Below are 15769 nucleotides of genomic sequence, written 5' to 3'. Positions count from 1 at the left end.
AACCTATTCCAAATTGTTCCCAATGCAACCAAGTACAATTTTCAGGAAAATAATTTCAAGGTCGAAAATAAAGAACGGCCCCAAAATTGGAGAGAACAATCCATACTTTATGTACGTAAGGCAGGGGTTACATGTAGCACTTTAAAAAATTTACCTGAGTGTCCAAGGTAACTAAAAGTTAAAAAAAAAAAAATCCCCTATTTTTTCAAGTTTACCTGTGCATACATTTTCTATAGGTTGGTTGGTTTTTTTTTTTTCATTGTTGAAGTTATGGAGTGCTGAATAATCAGATTCGTAAACCGGGGTAATTATTATAGGGCTTTGTGGTTTTGGCTGCGGCCCAGATTCTCTCCTTCCCTCCCCTTTGATTCCAGTCCTGCAGAGAAGGGCAGGCCACGCCCCCCCTTCCTCCCTGCAACTTTCTCACCGGTGCCTTCCACCTGAGCTGCCGGGCGCCCAGCCTAGGTCCTCGGGCCGGAGGACTCTCCCGGGGTGACCTCCTCAGCGGCTATGGAGCTCAGGCCAGACCCGAAGAGAAGCCCTCCAGACAGAGAGTAAAGCCTCGGGCTGAGAGGGGCTGCTCCCGGCCAGAGAGGTAACCTCGGCGCCCTTGCTGAAGGATTTGGGGGGGGCGAGGAGGAGAGGGATTGACAGGCAGCAAAACTGCTCCTTCCTATTAAAATAAACGCGTTTTATCTTCGCAAGATAAAGCATAGCAGTAAGAAACTGCTTGGCTGGGAAATCTGGGACAAGTTCTGCTGGGTATATGTGGGATAGGAGGCTAAGGGAACGTCACTGGAGGGTTTGCTATATTTGATTCTCCCTCCTGTCTCAGTCCCATGTCAGTTTGTTCAGGGGTTTTCCTTTTGCAAGCAGCAGGTCTTGTGAATCTCGGCAGTGGTCAGGCGTTTCTCTTGGCCAGCTCCACCCCACCAACTGATGAAATCCAGCAGGAACTGGGCACATTACACCTTGACATAGTAAAGCCTCTGGCTTACTCCCTGTTCCCCTCTTTTTTTTTTTTTCTGTCCCTTCCCAACCACTGCTCAGGACTTTAAAGTCCCGATTTAATTTAATTAGGAAATATATTGTTTTCCAGCAAGCATTACCTAAAAAAAAAATATGCATCCTGGCAAATTACTGTCAATAGTGTGAAAATGCCAATAAATGTCAAATCTCCCCTCAACTACTGCTATGGATGGGAGGATGTTTAGTAACATTTGAAAGAGTAGCTCTTGGAAGAGTACTTGCAGAATATTAGATATATTAGTCCATAATGATGGTGCATATTTTAAAGCCTGCTTGATAGGACAATATAAAATATAAATATTTCGTACCGCGTGCAGAGTTGATGTGAAAGAGTATGGTGTGTTACGCAATGTGTGCCCTCGCAATGCTTTGCAGTGTGTAGCAGCTGGATACTAAATATGGCATTCAGGACCTTGTGTGTTGTGTGCAGCACATTTTGTGCAGTTTGGATGCTGCGTATTGTGAATGTGATTTTTCAGTGTGCTCTGCGGTACTGTACTTTGTGTAATCTCGGTTTTACTTTTACAGTTTAGTATCTGGTGCATGGTTATTGCAAATGCCACGGCTAACTTAACTGCAGTATCCTCCTAGGAGGAACACTTTCTGGAGTAGACATTTGTAAGAATGGGATAGCCATTTGAAACCTCACTCTCATCCCATGTTTCATGGCCCATTTTTTTTCTCCAGGATGGCTTTGTATTTTTTCTATCTGTAGGCCCTCGTGCATTGTTCAATATCTATTTACAGCTTTCAAATTGGAAGCCAAGTAATCATATGCTCATGCTGCAGTACAGAATAAATTTCAGTAAACCCAAACAGTAGGAGATTAGAACTGTAATTAAAAAAGAGAGAGCACAGTGAGTCCTTCAGAAGACCTGGAGTACATCTGTCTGAATTTGGATCCATGTAAGAATGATCCAGAAAGGGATGTGCTGGCATTTTAAAATGGCAGGAAAGCACCAATATTTGTTATAGTGTTTTCTGTTGTTTCCCATTCGAAATGGTGCTAAAATTAATATATATTAATGCACATGCTGTTTGCAACAAGTAGTAAAAGGATGACTGTTGTAAAAAAAACCAAAAACAAATGTATACAGGCTGTAAGCATTAACAGGCCGATACAATGTGGACACGCTAAAAAAGCGCATCCGTTTTTTTGCGCTGCTCTTGAAATGTGTGCACAGCCCCCTCTCCTGGGCACGCATAACAGCATGCAAATGAGGGAGTCACGCTAAAAGATGCGCTAAGGACAACTGCGCGCCCCTGGCACCTCCTTGGCTCAGGAGAGATGACTGTCAGCAGGTTAGGAAAACGGACGCTCAATTTTACAAGCATCCGTTTTCCTAACCTGACCCGCCGATGCACTTTTCTAAATTTTATTTTTAACCTTTGGTTCCTCCGACTTAATATCGCCACGATATTAAGTCGGAGGATGTACAGAAAAGCAGTATTTTCTGCTTTTCTGTACACTTTTTTTCAGGCTGCTCAGAAATAGTCTGCCCATGGGCAGGTGTTAGTTTCTGAGTGTAAAATGTGCAGATTGGGTGCCCTCTTTTTTTTTTTTTTTTTTTTACTGTTTTTGGGGTGAATGACTAATAGCCTCATCAATATGCATTTGCATGGGATGAGTACTATTAGTTTCAGGGGGGTTTGGATGTGCGTTATGGATGTCCAAATCCCAATACCCACCCTCTTGACAGTCCAACGCCATTGTTTAGTGCCTCTACCCACATTTAGGCTTTGTATATATTTGTATATAGTACTATTTGTATATAGTACTTTTTATGTAATCAACCCACATATTTATTTCCAAGTTATTTTCTTCCTGTTCCTTGTAAGACATTTACTTGTCACTGTTGTTATTGTTCAAATTGTAAACCGAATTGATCAGTAATTCTGTTACTGGAAAGTCGGTATAGAAAAGTTCTAAATAAATAAATAAATGTGCTATACCCCTTATTGTATAAGGGGTTGTGGATACACGTCCAAAACGCGCGTCCAACCCAGGTTAAACAGCTGAGCGCACTTTACAGTATCGGCCTGCATATATGCACATGGTAAAAACATAGTATGCTAAAATGTACCAAAGAAAACAGTGGTAAAACAGAACTATAAAATAACATGTCCAAAATGAAATGATCTATCAGCCTGAAACTACTTTCTTTTCTATGCACACTTCCTATTGCGCAAAATTTTGAGACCCTCACAGTGCACTGTTCTCCAGGACCAAGCTGGTGACTCATGCTGCCCTTTCTATACCTGAAGATCCATAGATCTTGGGACAGATTTAAGTGTCAGGTCCCACTAGAGTGCAATAAAAGTATAAAAATTCTGTAAGTTAGTTTGCAAGCACAAGTTAATGATAATGCAATTTTGGCCCAAGGATTTCATTTCTTGTAGGGATGCAGCACAGATATCTTTTTTTTTTTGTCTTTGTTTCTGTTTCGTGTTGCTTGTTTTTTATTTGTTCCATTTCTTATTTAAAGTCAACCAAAAAAAAAAACAAACCCTTCAAAAACTCAGAATAAAACAAGTGTTGATCAATGCTCCCTCCAAGGAGTAACTGGATGTATGCAGATTGTTTTTTTTTTTCATGTGAGCAACAATTTTTTGAAACCAACAATTTTTTTGAATGCCAGTATTAGCATTGCCTTTCTGAATATAGCACAAAGAAAAATGTCTGTGAGCAGCCACGTAAAACCTGTGAGCGATGCTCTGAAATGGATGGGCAATTGCTCACAGGCTCAGCTTAGAGAGAGCTATGGTGTTGGTCCTGTTCCCCCAAAAAGGCATCCACTCCCGGGCCCTCCCTCTCAAACCCTCTTACCACATTGAAGTTTCTCACGAGGGGATGACTGGAGGGGTAACGGTGATTAAAAATGGCATCAGAGGACCAAGGCTGGTGCCATTTTGCATTTTTTCCATGTAAATGTCTCCTGCCCCGTGAAGAACATCAGCATGGTAAGTGGGTTTGATTAGGGGAGGGGAAAGGAATTGGGAGGATAGCCTGGAGTGCGCTCTTTTTTTTTTTTTTTTTTTTTTTTTAAGGCAGCAGAACCTTTGCCCAATTTTTTTTAAGTTAATGCTTTTGGGCGGCCCCCAAATCCCTTTACACTCGTTTTTTTTTTCTTGCATGATATTTTTTTTCCCACCTTCTTGCGGTGGCGGGAAATCAAATCCTTAGGCTAAAGCTGTGCCAGTTCATGAACTGCAGGAAAAGTGCCTTGCGCACAGTGTTTAACCCTTTTCTTTTTTTACCTGAAACGTTAAATCTGACACCAGGCAAGTTCATGTTCCGCAGTTGCACAACAAGCCACAACACAGGCTTCAGACTTACACTAATTTGCTGAGTTGTCTCCATTGAGCGTATCTGATAAAGTCAGGCCCTCCTGAAATGTAGCCCCCACCCAGTGCAAATACTTACCCCCATGGAAATCTGAACAAGATCCTGGCTTCTGGAGCTAACGTTACAAACTGTGCATGCTGGAAAGAGAAATACCAGTTGGAGAAACACCTAAGGGGTATATAAGCTTTTGTGTAAATATTCATGTCCTCACCTCTAATAATAAAATCCAGCAGCATCTGCGGGCTCCAGTTCACAAGGAACAGGACTCTTCATGCCAGTTCTTTGGGGGGGGGGGGGGAAATGGCATTCTTGCAAGGTGGCTTTTGTTCTCTGCGTGTGTGCTCGTTCCAGTTCTTAGTGTAGTCAACAGTATCATCCCCGTGGATAAATATTTTTAATGAAAATTATTATTGCTTTGGCTGTACACAAGGCAAATGGTGACAAAAATGTAAGTGGAGGCTTCTTCACAGAACGGTGCTCTGTCCTTTCACGTCTCCTGCCGCAAAAAAATCTTTCACCATTCATGACCGGCTTCTGTTTTTTCCTTAAACCCCTGGAATCATTGGCGGCAAGAATTTGCCTGTTTGAAAACAAAACAAAAAAAAATTTTGAAAAGAGAAAGCTACAGCAATAGAGACACAGATTCCTATTTATTTTTTTCTTGACTCCACGTTTTGTTTTTTTTTATTTTTATCGGAAATGGATAGCTATCCATTTTAGGAAGTGTCTCTTTTTCTATATTCAGAGCTATAGATAAGAGATACTGTGGATGTGAGGTAATTATGGATGAGAGATCATATAAATATGTTTACACTAACCAGTAAAGATAAATGATACATAGATGACAATTACATGGAAAGGATTAGTCTTAGTCACAATGTAGAGAGAGTGAAATAAATATTTGATATACAAAGTAGATAGATGCTCATCACATAGCACAGAGACATACTTAGTTTCATCAGATTCTTGCATGTGCAATATCGAGGTATCTGGGGTATTGAACTGGCTGAGCAAGGCCCTAGCTTTTCTGCAAGTCTGGAAGTGCAGAAATTGCTCCTGCTACATGGTAGCATTGCTCTCTACTTTGACAATGAGGGGGGAAAATGGAAATTGGATTTAGATGATGGCCAACACTGGGCCCTGACTTTTACGCTTCAGTGTATTGATACACAGGCATTAAGAAAAAAGCACAGGACTGCTTCCATGGCCAACTCCGAAAGCAAAGCACATTCAAGCAGCATTGTATGAATCATCAAGGAGGCTACTCACCTTGTAAAAATGTTGCTAGCAGTAATTTTTGTTATTTGTTTGACAGTTGCTTGATTTCAGTTGTTAATACTACTACCATTAACATAAGGCTTAGAGGTAACTTGCACAGAGCGGCAGTTACTACCTTAAGAAACTTGATGGGCAGACTAGATGGACTATTTGGTCTTTTTCTACCTATGTTACTATATAATTCCAAAAATGAAGGAGCAACTGCCAACCAGAGTTAAGGAGAACACAGGATTTTCATTTCACCTTCTTCATGGAATGGTGATGGGATATGGAGGGGCAGGACTGAAACGCACTGACAATAAGAACATTAGACTTGCCATACTGGGTCTGACCAAAGGTCCATCAAGCCCAGGATCCTGTTTCCAATAGTGGCCCATCCAGGTCACAAGTACCTGGCAGGATCCCAAAGGGTAGATAAATTCCAAGCTGCTTATCCCAGAGATAATCAGTGGATTTCTCTAAGTCCACCTTAATGTTTATGGTCTTTTCCTCAAGAAACATGTCCAAATCTTTTTTTTAAACACCGCTACACTAATAGCTTTCACCACATGCTCTGGCAATGAATTCCAGAGCTTAATTATATGTTGAGTAAAACATATTTTCTCTTATTAGTTTTCACCTAGTAACATCATTGTGTGACCCCTGGTCTCATGTAGTTTTCAAAAGAGTAAACAACTGATTAATGTTTACTCATTCCATTCCATTCATTATTTTATAGACCTCTTTCATATCTCCCCTCAGCCACCTCTTCTCCAGGCTGAAGAGTCCTAACCTCTTTAGAGTTTCTTCATAGGGGAATTGTTCCATCCTCTTTATCATTTTGGTCACCCTTCTCTGTACCTTTTCTAATTCTGCTATATCTTTTTTGAGATGTGACCAGAACTGTACACAGTATTCAAGGTGAGGTCACACCATGAAGTGATACAGAGACATTATGATATTCTCCATTCCTTCCTAATAATTCTTAGCATTTTATTTGCTTTCCTGGATGCTGCTGCACACCGAACAGAAAATTTCAACATATCTACGATGAAGCCTAGATCCTTTTCCTGAACGGTGACTCCTAATGTGGTCTTTGCATTAAGTAGCTATAATTTGGGTTACGGGTTACTCTGCCCTAAGGGCAACACTTTGCACTTGTCCACATTAAACTTCATTTGTCATTTACATGCCTAGTCAAGGTCCTCTTCAATTTCTCACAATCCTCTTGTGATTTAACAATTTTGAATAATTTTGTGTCATTGTCATATTTGATTACCTCACTCATTGTTCCCATTTCCAAATCGTTAATAAATATATTAAAAAGCAATGGTCCCAGAACAGATCCCAGGGGCACTCCATTATTCACCTATCTCCATGGGGAATATTTTTCATTTAGCCATACTCTCTGTTTTCTATTTTTTAAACAGTTCTCAATCCACAGTAGGACCCTACCCCTTATCCCATTACTTTTACATTTCCTAAAAAGCCTCTCATGAGGGACTTTGTCAAATGCTTTCTGGAAATCCAGATACACTGTATCAACTGGTTCAGCTTTATCCACATGTTTGTTTATTCTCTCAAAACAACGTAGCATTCTGGTGAAGCAAAACTTCCATTTTCTAAATCCATGTTGGATTTGTCTCATTAAACTATGCCTATCTCTATATGTTTAGCAATTTTGTTCTTTAATGATAGTTTCTACCATTTTGCTTTGTACAGATGTCAGACTCACTGGTCTGTAGTCTCCTGGATAACCCCTTGATCCCTTTTTTAAAATTGTCACTACGTGGGCAACCCTCCAGCCTTCAGGTACCACAGAATATTTTAATGTAAGTTTTCAAATTACTAATAGCAGGTCTGCAATGTCATTTCTCAGTTCTTTCAGCACTTTGGGATATAAACCATCTGGTCCAGGTGATTTGCTACTCTTTAGTTTGTCAATTTGCCCTAGTACATATTCCAGGTTTACTGAGATTTGTTTCAGTTATGCAGAATCTTGACCTTTGAAAATTATTTCTGGCATGGGTATCTCTTATCTTCCTCAGTGAAGACTCAAGCAAAGAATTAATTTAGTCTATCTGCTATGGCTTTGCCATTCCAAAAGCCCCTTTTACTCATTGATCATCTAATGGTCCAGTTAACTCCCTTACAGGCTTTTTTCTTTGAATGTACCTGAAAATGCTTTTATTATGTGTTTTTTGCTTTCACAGCAAGCTTCTTTTTAAATTCAGTGTGAGAGGATACAACATCACCTTGAGGGCAGATCCTAGTTACAGGATTGCTTCCTGCCTCACCCAGGCGATGCTCTCCTTCCGGGTGACCTTTCTTCTCCAAAGCACATAGGGCTATCAGATTGGAGGTGGGACTTCTCTACTATGTCCCTGAAGGCCTCCTTTGGCTCTTCCAGGTCTGCCAGATATCAGATTCATTCTCTGAGAACCAGGAGCTCTTTGTGCCTAGTGCACACATACAACCTCTCACCAGCTGGGAGATATACATGTGCCACTCAGTGCAAAAGACTGGAAAGCCTCCCCCTCATTGCTGGATTGCTATCTGCATCTTAATTTTGTTGATTTGTCCTACAGTTTACATTTGTAAGGAGGTAGAGATATAAAGCTAATCTAAAGCACGTTTAGTCTATTGGTTTATTTTATATTTGTGTCTCTATGACCTTCAAAATACTACAATTAGTCTACTTATATCTACCTGGGCACTCACCTTATTGACTTTTGTTTTGAATTAAGTTCCTTCTGAATAAAACCTGGAGTTGTGAGGGTAGGATATGCAGATGAGCCTTCCCGGTCTCTTCTACTGCAAGGGGTGTGGGGCCTCTGGAAGCCTCCAAGTTGTTAACATATAGGTATAATATTCAGAAAAGGAAAATGTATATTGTAGAGAACAACAAATTGATCTACAGCCCTTGATGGATACAGGATTTTGCCTGTCCTAGGTACTGATGGTGTTTTGGGGCCCTATCTCTGTAAGGTAGGACATACAGATGAGCCTTCCAGTCTTCTTCTGCTGCAAGAGATCCAGGGCCTTTGGAAGCTGGGACTGTGAAGCCTGAATTCCATCGTGGTGACCTCTGGAGTCCTCTCCCAGGGGCTGCTGGGTAGGATAAACAGATGAGCCTTCTGGTCCTCTCCTGTCGCAAGGGGTGCGGGTTCCCTGGAAGCTGGGACTGTGGAGCCTGAATTCCATCGTGGTGACCTCTGGAGTCCTCTCCCAGGGGCTGCTGCATAGGATATGCAGATGAGCTTTCCAGTCCTCTTCTGTTACCCGTTAGGATTCTCTGATGAGATGCTGTAAGTCAGGCCTAAGGTACATTGGCAGAGGAATTGGGAGATGCTTGTAACAGGGAACTGAGCAGAACAATGGAAGCCTATTATCAAAGTACACCGGTAATGGAATTAACTACTCACTTCCAGTGAACACAAACAACTGGTTCTCAAAATTTTGGAAAATAAATGGTATATCTGCTGGTTTGTGGCTGACTGGCACTGCAGAATACTGGAGCCTAAGCAAGCAATGCCAGTATTTTTCAGCCGCTGCTACTGCATCTGAATAAAGGAAATCTTGCTGCTTTAGCCACACATGTGAAGAAGACCCAACCATAACCTTTCTATAGCATCCCTTGCAAGGAAGGGAGGAGAAAGACTTGTTTCTCCTGTATAGTATCACTTCGCACTGACTCACCTTTCATGTCCAGTGGTGATTCAGCCAAAAACAGCAGTGCTATGACTGTGCTATGCACGGAAGTAGGGCACTAGAGTAACCTGCACAGCATGGTGAGCACAGCCCTAAGCTGCGGTGCTACGATTGCACTGGGACAGACTTTCTGGTGTTCCTGAAATTCAAACTGAGAGAAAAAAAGTCTTAGAAACCGGCTTAATAGGCAAGAGCCGGCAGGGAGGCACAACCGAAACAGATTTTCCAGCTCAAATTTTTAGTCTCCAACGCTTGACAGGAAACAAAGCTGCCACCCCCAGGCTCCATTAACAGCAAGCTGCCCTTTCACCAGAATAAGGATATGCTAATACAAAGCTCTAAAGTTTTTGGTTTGTTTGTTTTTTTGTTTTTTTAGAGTAATGAAACTCAGTCATCGAGGACTTTGCATCATTTTTTAAAATTCAGCAGCTGTATTGCTTCAGGTTGTTCAGTTGAGTAGTTTTAATGGTATGGGAATAAAGCAGGAAGCCATGGGTCATGTGCCTGTTGTACAGCTCTGTCCTTTCTGTTGAATAAAGAGCTTTGCTCATGCGGTGGATTAATTTTGGGTGCACTCCTGCTTGCTTCACTGCCTCCTGTCTTTTTTTTTACTCCTAACCCCTCCACTGAATAATTGCAATAAAAAACAGGTTTTGTTTTGTCATTTGTAATCTGAGCAGGCAGGAGTTTGATTTTTTTTTTCCCCTTAAACACTCAACAAAGCAGCAGGCGTGTGCCTACAGGTCTGTCTGTGAGATCTGCTGAGGAACAGCTTTGTCCCAAGAATCTCTGCTGAGTTGCAACTGAGGGGAGGGCAGGGATGGTAGAACAGACTCTTAAAACAATCTTTTTAACAGGTTTGATGTAGGAAACAAGGCAGCTAGCTAGTCCACCCTTTCAAGTGACTCAAATTGAATCAAACCATTCATGAGCGGCAAGAGAAAAGGTGGCTTGCAGATCGGTCTTGAATGCATAAATTGAAGAAATGGAAATAAGAAACCCATGCATATTCCAGAGAGATGTGGGGGCTGAGCAGGCAAAGAGCTAGATTGACTTAAGTTTCAGGTGAATAACATGCCTAAAAAATCCTAGAAGTGAATTTGCTTGCGTAGTTATGAAATATGCATCCTTTTGTAGCTCCAGTTTAGGCTCTCAAACATAGACAGTGGCTGGGAGTGCAAACATGTTGTTGGTCACTAGAGTTCTTGAAATATAGTGAAACAGATGGCATAGTGGGCCGTGCTCAGGGCATTCCAAAATGAATTTATTTACTGGACACACTTCCCCTCTGGGTGGAACAAATATTCCCTAGGAGGTAATTTTCAAAGGAGTTACACTTGTAAATGTAACATACTATCGCAGCAATGTTGAAAAGTCCATTTACTTCAGCAAAGTGCATGTGCGTAGATGAATCCTATGGACAATTCAATGGCCTATATTGTAGCAATTTTCAAAAGCCCACTTACACAGGGAAACTGCAATTACATGTGTAAAACACATTTTAAAGTGTGTAAATGCTTTTCAGGATCAGGCCCTAAGTGAATGGCTTCTTCTGAGCAGTAACAATTCATTGGCAACTTCCATCTCAGGTGAATCCAAATCCTTGAATAACTAGGACTGGTAGTTCCAATCTTGTCAAATTTATGCAACAAAACAAAACATAGGATGTCTTCCACAATCCACAGGCTTCCAGTAAAAGTTCAGAAAGACAGACAATAGCAAAAATCCTTGTAAAATACCCAGAACTCATTCATGGTAAAATCCAGTACTCAGCAACAGCACAAATCACTCACTCAGTCCTTACAGTTGAGATAAATGATGGCAAGCTGTTCCTTCTTCGGTTTCCTCATCATTCCTTCCAGGGACCCTTCCAAGAAGAAGCTAGTCCCTCCATGAGCAAACAGCTCAACTTCAAGCTGAGAACAAAAAAACACAGACCAAATGGGTCCTCGCTCACTGCACGTATCACTCTTTGTACCTGGCAAATGTCATTGCTGACATCATCAAGACTTAAAGGTGCAAGTCTCCAATTCTCACTTTACTGCCTGAACGGACAGACTATCATTCTCTATGGACAGATGTTAAGTCATTTTCAGGTATAGTTTAGGTACTGATAAGTTGGGACCAGCGTTACACTTTGCCTAAGGATTTAACCTCTGGCGACTTAAGAAAGAGGAAGCAATCCACAGGAAAGTTATTTGAGCAAAAACGTGCACATTGCACTTCTGTATCTGACTGTTATACTGAGCAGCTTCTGGGTAAAAATTCCACATTATGATTTTGTGAACTTTCAGAAGTTACATTCAGAAAAGGTTACTTCAGCCTTGTTACTTTAAACAAATAGGGAAAGCATGCAGATTCAACACTTCAGTGGTGAAGGAAATGGACGTTGTGGGTATACGAGGGGGACATAGGGTGAGTGGGGTGAAGGGATGGATGGATGAGGTGTGGTTTTTGGATAGGAGGTTGTGTGGGTGAGAGGGGTTTGTGGAGGGATTGTGTGTGTGTGTGTGTGTGTAAAGGGGCTGTGGGGTGGATGTGTTTCGGGTATGGCTCTGTTTGTAGATAGTGGATGTGGTTCTGAGGGAGTGTGTGGGTGGGGTTTATATAAGTTGAATGTGGGTGAAGGGATTGTGTGCATGGGCATGCCTGAGGTATAGGGGTGTGTGTCTGTGTAGGGGAGTATGTGTGGGTGTTTTGGGTAGGTTTGTTTATAAGGAGGCTCTATGAGAAGGTAATGTGTGGCAGGATTGGGTGTGTAGGTTTGACCTTTTTTGGAGGTATGGCTGTGTGTGTAGTTGGGAGGGTATGTAGTTATTGCATAAATCTGGGGTGTGTGTGTGTGTGGGGGGGGGGGGAATGAGAAGCTGCATCATTTATTTTCCCTGTCTATGAGGGGGTATAGGGTGGATGTGCTGGGAATGTGTGTGTGTGTGTGTGTGTGTGAGAGAGAGAGAGAAAGAGATGTGTGCATGTGTTGGGGGTATAGGAATGTATGCAATGTGTGTGGATATCTGTAGAGAGGTGTTTATGGGGGAGAGATGTGTGGGGTGATGGGTATGTGTTGGGGTGGAGTTGTGTATTCATGTGTATGGTAAGTGCATGTGAGGATTGTAAGGGGGTGTGAGGAGGATATGTGTTTTGCAAATGCTTTTTTGTGCCATTCTTTCCTGGTGACTTTTTCCCTGATTCTCTCTGCTTGTGGTGTTCTGTGGAAAAGTCTTGGTAGGATGAGAACTGGTAAACATTGTACAGTTCAAATAGTTTTCTAACAGTTTTCCATAGAAACCAATTGGACTTTTTTTTTTTTGGAGGCTTGTCTTCTGAAAATACTATCCTGATATATGTAGTTTTCAGTTTTACTTGAGATGTTCCATATTCTTCAGGTGTGCCAAATTTGGTGACTTTCCATCTCCTTTTATTTATAGAGAGATGGATGGGCAGACATTAATCCTTTTTTACATATGTTGGAAAGCATTAAAAATCCACAGATCCGATGCGGAAAAATTTTGTCTTTTAGGGTGATCTGATTATATATGATCCTCTGTACTAGATTTTGCTTAGATCCACTTCAAATTTCCATGCATCTGCAGCAAAATTTACTAGCAATAGGTTGTTCTTTTCCCAAAGAGATTCAGTGATCCAGTCTGAGGAATTTGCAGATCATCATCACATTGATTCTCAAACCTCTTTTAAAAAGCTTACAGTCCGATTGCTGTTTGAAGATTTACATTGCATGAAATGAATTGGTAGCCTCGGACCAGTTCTTAGCAGATCAATGTCTCCAGGATAAAAGTTGTTATCATTGTTACTAATTAAAATCTGTGTTGGAAACTGGACACCCATGTAGGCAATCCATCCCCAAGTAGGTACAACTATATTGCACTAGCAAAGTAGTGTTGAGTGATCTTCCACTGTTGTTAATCATTTTATACCTGCTTTTCAGGGCTTTAGTTATCTTCATATGTGCATTTGAAACATTTTACTTGCATTAAATTGAACACAGAAAAATTTGTAATTACTCTGTAGTTTACTACAACAGCATTATAGATTTTGTAGATGTAAACTTCTATGGACTGAAACTAGGTCGGCAAACTGAAGGTAAGATGTTCTTCAGCCTTATAACTTCTTTTCCCTTAGGGCTAGGTTGGTCCTCTCCAGGGGAGATTTTCTAAAACAAAACCAATAGGTGCCAGGTATGGGGGAGTGGTATCTGTGCCAATCTTCTCTCTGCCTCCCGCATCCTTCCTACTTCCCCACAGACCTTGTTTCTCCTCCTCGCCACCTAGCCCAACCTATCTTCCCATGTAGTGAGGGGCCTCCACACTTCTTTGGTGGCTGGCAGGATGAGCTCCGCCAGCCTCCCCCATCTCTGTACTTCCTACCCTTTTATCTTGCAATGCCCAAGATCAGCAGCCAGGAAACGCTGGCCCGCAACTTGTGACCCACCTTAACCCGGCAGAAAATCACCACTGGTCCTAACTTATTTTACATCTATTTTCCCAAGGGATCCTGGCGTACGCAGAATTATAAATATCTGAATGGCTTCAGGGACAATTTAAAAAATCAGAAGAGAACCAATGTGGAGCATTGTAGTTTTGAGCCAACAGTGTTGTTCTTTACTTGATTGAAAAGCAGCTGGATTGGTTAACATGTAGTCCTGAGTCAGTCTGAGACCTGGAAAAACTTGATTGATGTTCTCGCCTGTGAATGCTGAGGGGCTATGAAACCCTTCAGCCTTCCTAGTTTCATTCATGGACACCCTGACAAGCAACGTTAGGTACATTCTGGAACTTTAGATCTTGTAAATTTGGAGACTTCTGTGATCTCCCATCTGGGAGATATGGAGCCAGTGGAAGTGGTCATGTCTTTGAGGTTAGGAATAAAATGGAAAGATGAACAGAGAGATATTTTTTTTTTTTGTTGTTTTTTTTAAGGAAGCAGTTGATGTGTACAAAAAGACGGTCTCATGTTTCACTGATCTGGAGCCTGGGGACCACAGGGACATTGATTTCTGCTCTGTACGGATGGGTGCTCTTATTGTAATTGTAAGCTGATGTATTGTGAGCTTTTGTTTGATGAGATTAAACAGCAGTTGTATAGGTATCAGATTTGGACTCATACACTTCTGCTAGTATTGTTTTGATGCTTTCTAATAAGCTGTTTTAGTAGTTCAGTCAGATTTTCTTTATTGCCTTAACGTAATACATAATATAGAGCTGAGTTTCATCTGAAGAAGGGACCCAGGAAGTGTTAGAAGCTGATGCACTACGGCAGGAGTGGCCAACTCCAGTCCTCGAGAGCCACAAACAGGCCAGGTTTTCAGGCTATCCACCATGAATATGCATGAGACGGATTGGCATATGATGGAGGCAGTGAATGCGCATCTGTCTCATGCACATTCATCACGGATAGCCTGAAAACCTGGCCTGTTTGTGGCTCTCGAACCAGAGTTGGCCATCCCTTCTCTGTAACATACTTGGGTTATTCTTACATTGGTCCAGTAAAAGGTGTTTCTTTTAGATCAGTTTTGCAGATGTGCAGGGAAATGTTTTTCATTTGTTTGGGGTTTTTTATTTTGTTTTTGGATCGTTTTTTCAATTTGTGGACTTTTTTTACATTCATTTTTTTCATTCTTATTTGTTTCAGAAAATAGTACGCACTATTTTTTCCCCCTCAAATGAATGCACTCTCAAAGTTTTGGAATTCTTGGGAGGCACTGCATTTGTTTCAGGGTAAAAAAAAAAATCAGAATAAAAATGTCTGCTTTTCTTCAAGTTACAATTTGTTTTAAAAAGAAAATGCACATCCCTAATATTTAGAATAATTGGATTTATTTAAATTGAGTGGGTGAACTCTCATGACCAATAAGCAGGTATCACAACCTTTCAGTCTACATATTAATAATCTAAACCATTTCTCGTAGGGGCCTGAATTACTAAGGCTTTTCTCCCATTATAAGGGTCTTTCACACAGCCTTTGATGCGGATAAAGCAGTGCTGTACTCAGTGTGCAGGTAGCCTTATGTGCAAAGAGCCACTACACACTGAACTCTACTCACATTCCCAGGGCAGGGCTGGGGAGGGGTCTGCACTTGTGTGCGTACACACCTTTGAATTTTCCAAAGTAGAGGTGTAAGTCTTCTCGCAAAAACTACTTGCAAGACTTAGCAGGTGTAAATGTGTGTAGGTAGCTTTCTTACAATGATTTTCACACTGAAAACGTACACATACTCTCGCTTTGAAAACCAGTGCAAAAACTTTCCCACCAATTTTCCACTGAAGCAGGCAGTAATAAAAATTACCCCCAATGTATCTATGGGAAAGAAAAAAAAAGCTTAGTAAATCGGGCTCTGAGCTTGCATGCTCCGTTGTTTTCTTTTATTATACTAATGCTTAAACTCCAGAGCTTGAAGTGATGCTGTTA

General features: G+C 41.3%; 1 protein-coding gene and 1 long non-coding RNA gene across 2 annotated transcripts in view; one reads left to right on the top strand and one right to left on the bottom strand.

The window, feature by feature from the left end:
• The window catches only part of LOC115079635, a 40341-nt gene extending 30859 nt beyond the window's left edge, over positions 1–9482 (bottom strand). The window contains exons 1-2 of the long non-coding RNA XR_003853348.1: positions 9332–9482; positions 4587–4955 (exon numbers count right to left, since the gene is read on the bottom strand). This is a non-coding gene — a long non-coding RNA (uncharacterized LOC115079635). The remainder of the gene's footprint in view (positions 1–4586; positions 4956–9331) is intronic.
• Positions 415–15769, top strand: part of FAT2 (FAT atypical cadherin 2) — a 130974-nt gene continuing 115619 nt past the window's right edge. The window contains exon 1 of the mRNA XM_029583345.1: positions 415–595. The gene's annotated coding sequence lies outside the window, so the exon portion shown is untranslated. The remainder of the gene's footprint in view (positions 596–15769) is intronic.

The sequence above is a fragment of the Rhinatrema bivittatum genome, chromosome 18 (genome assembly GCF_901001135.1).
Source record: "Rhinatrema bivittatum chromosome 18, aRhiBiv1.1, whole genome shotgun sequence".
Classification (NCBI taxonomy): domain Eukaryota; kingdom Metazoa; phylum Chordata; class Amphibia; order Gymnophiona; family Rhinatrematidae; genus Rhinatrema; species Rhinatrema bivittatum.
Note: the sequence above shows the minus strand (reverse complement) of the source record. Positions and strands in the feature narration are given on the sequence as shown.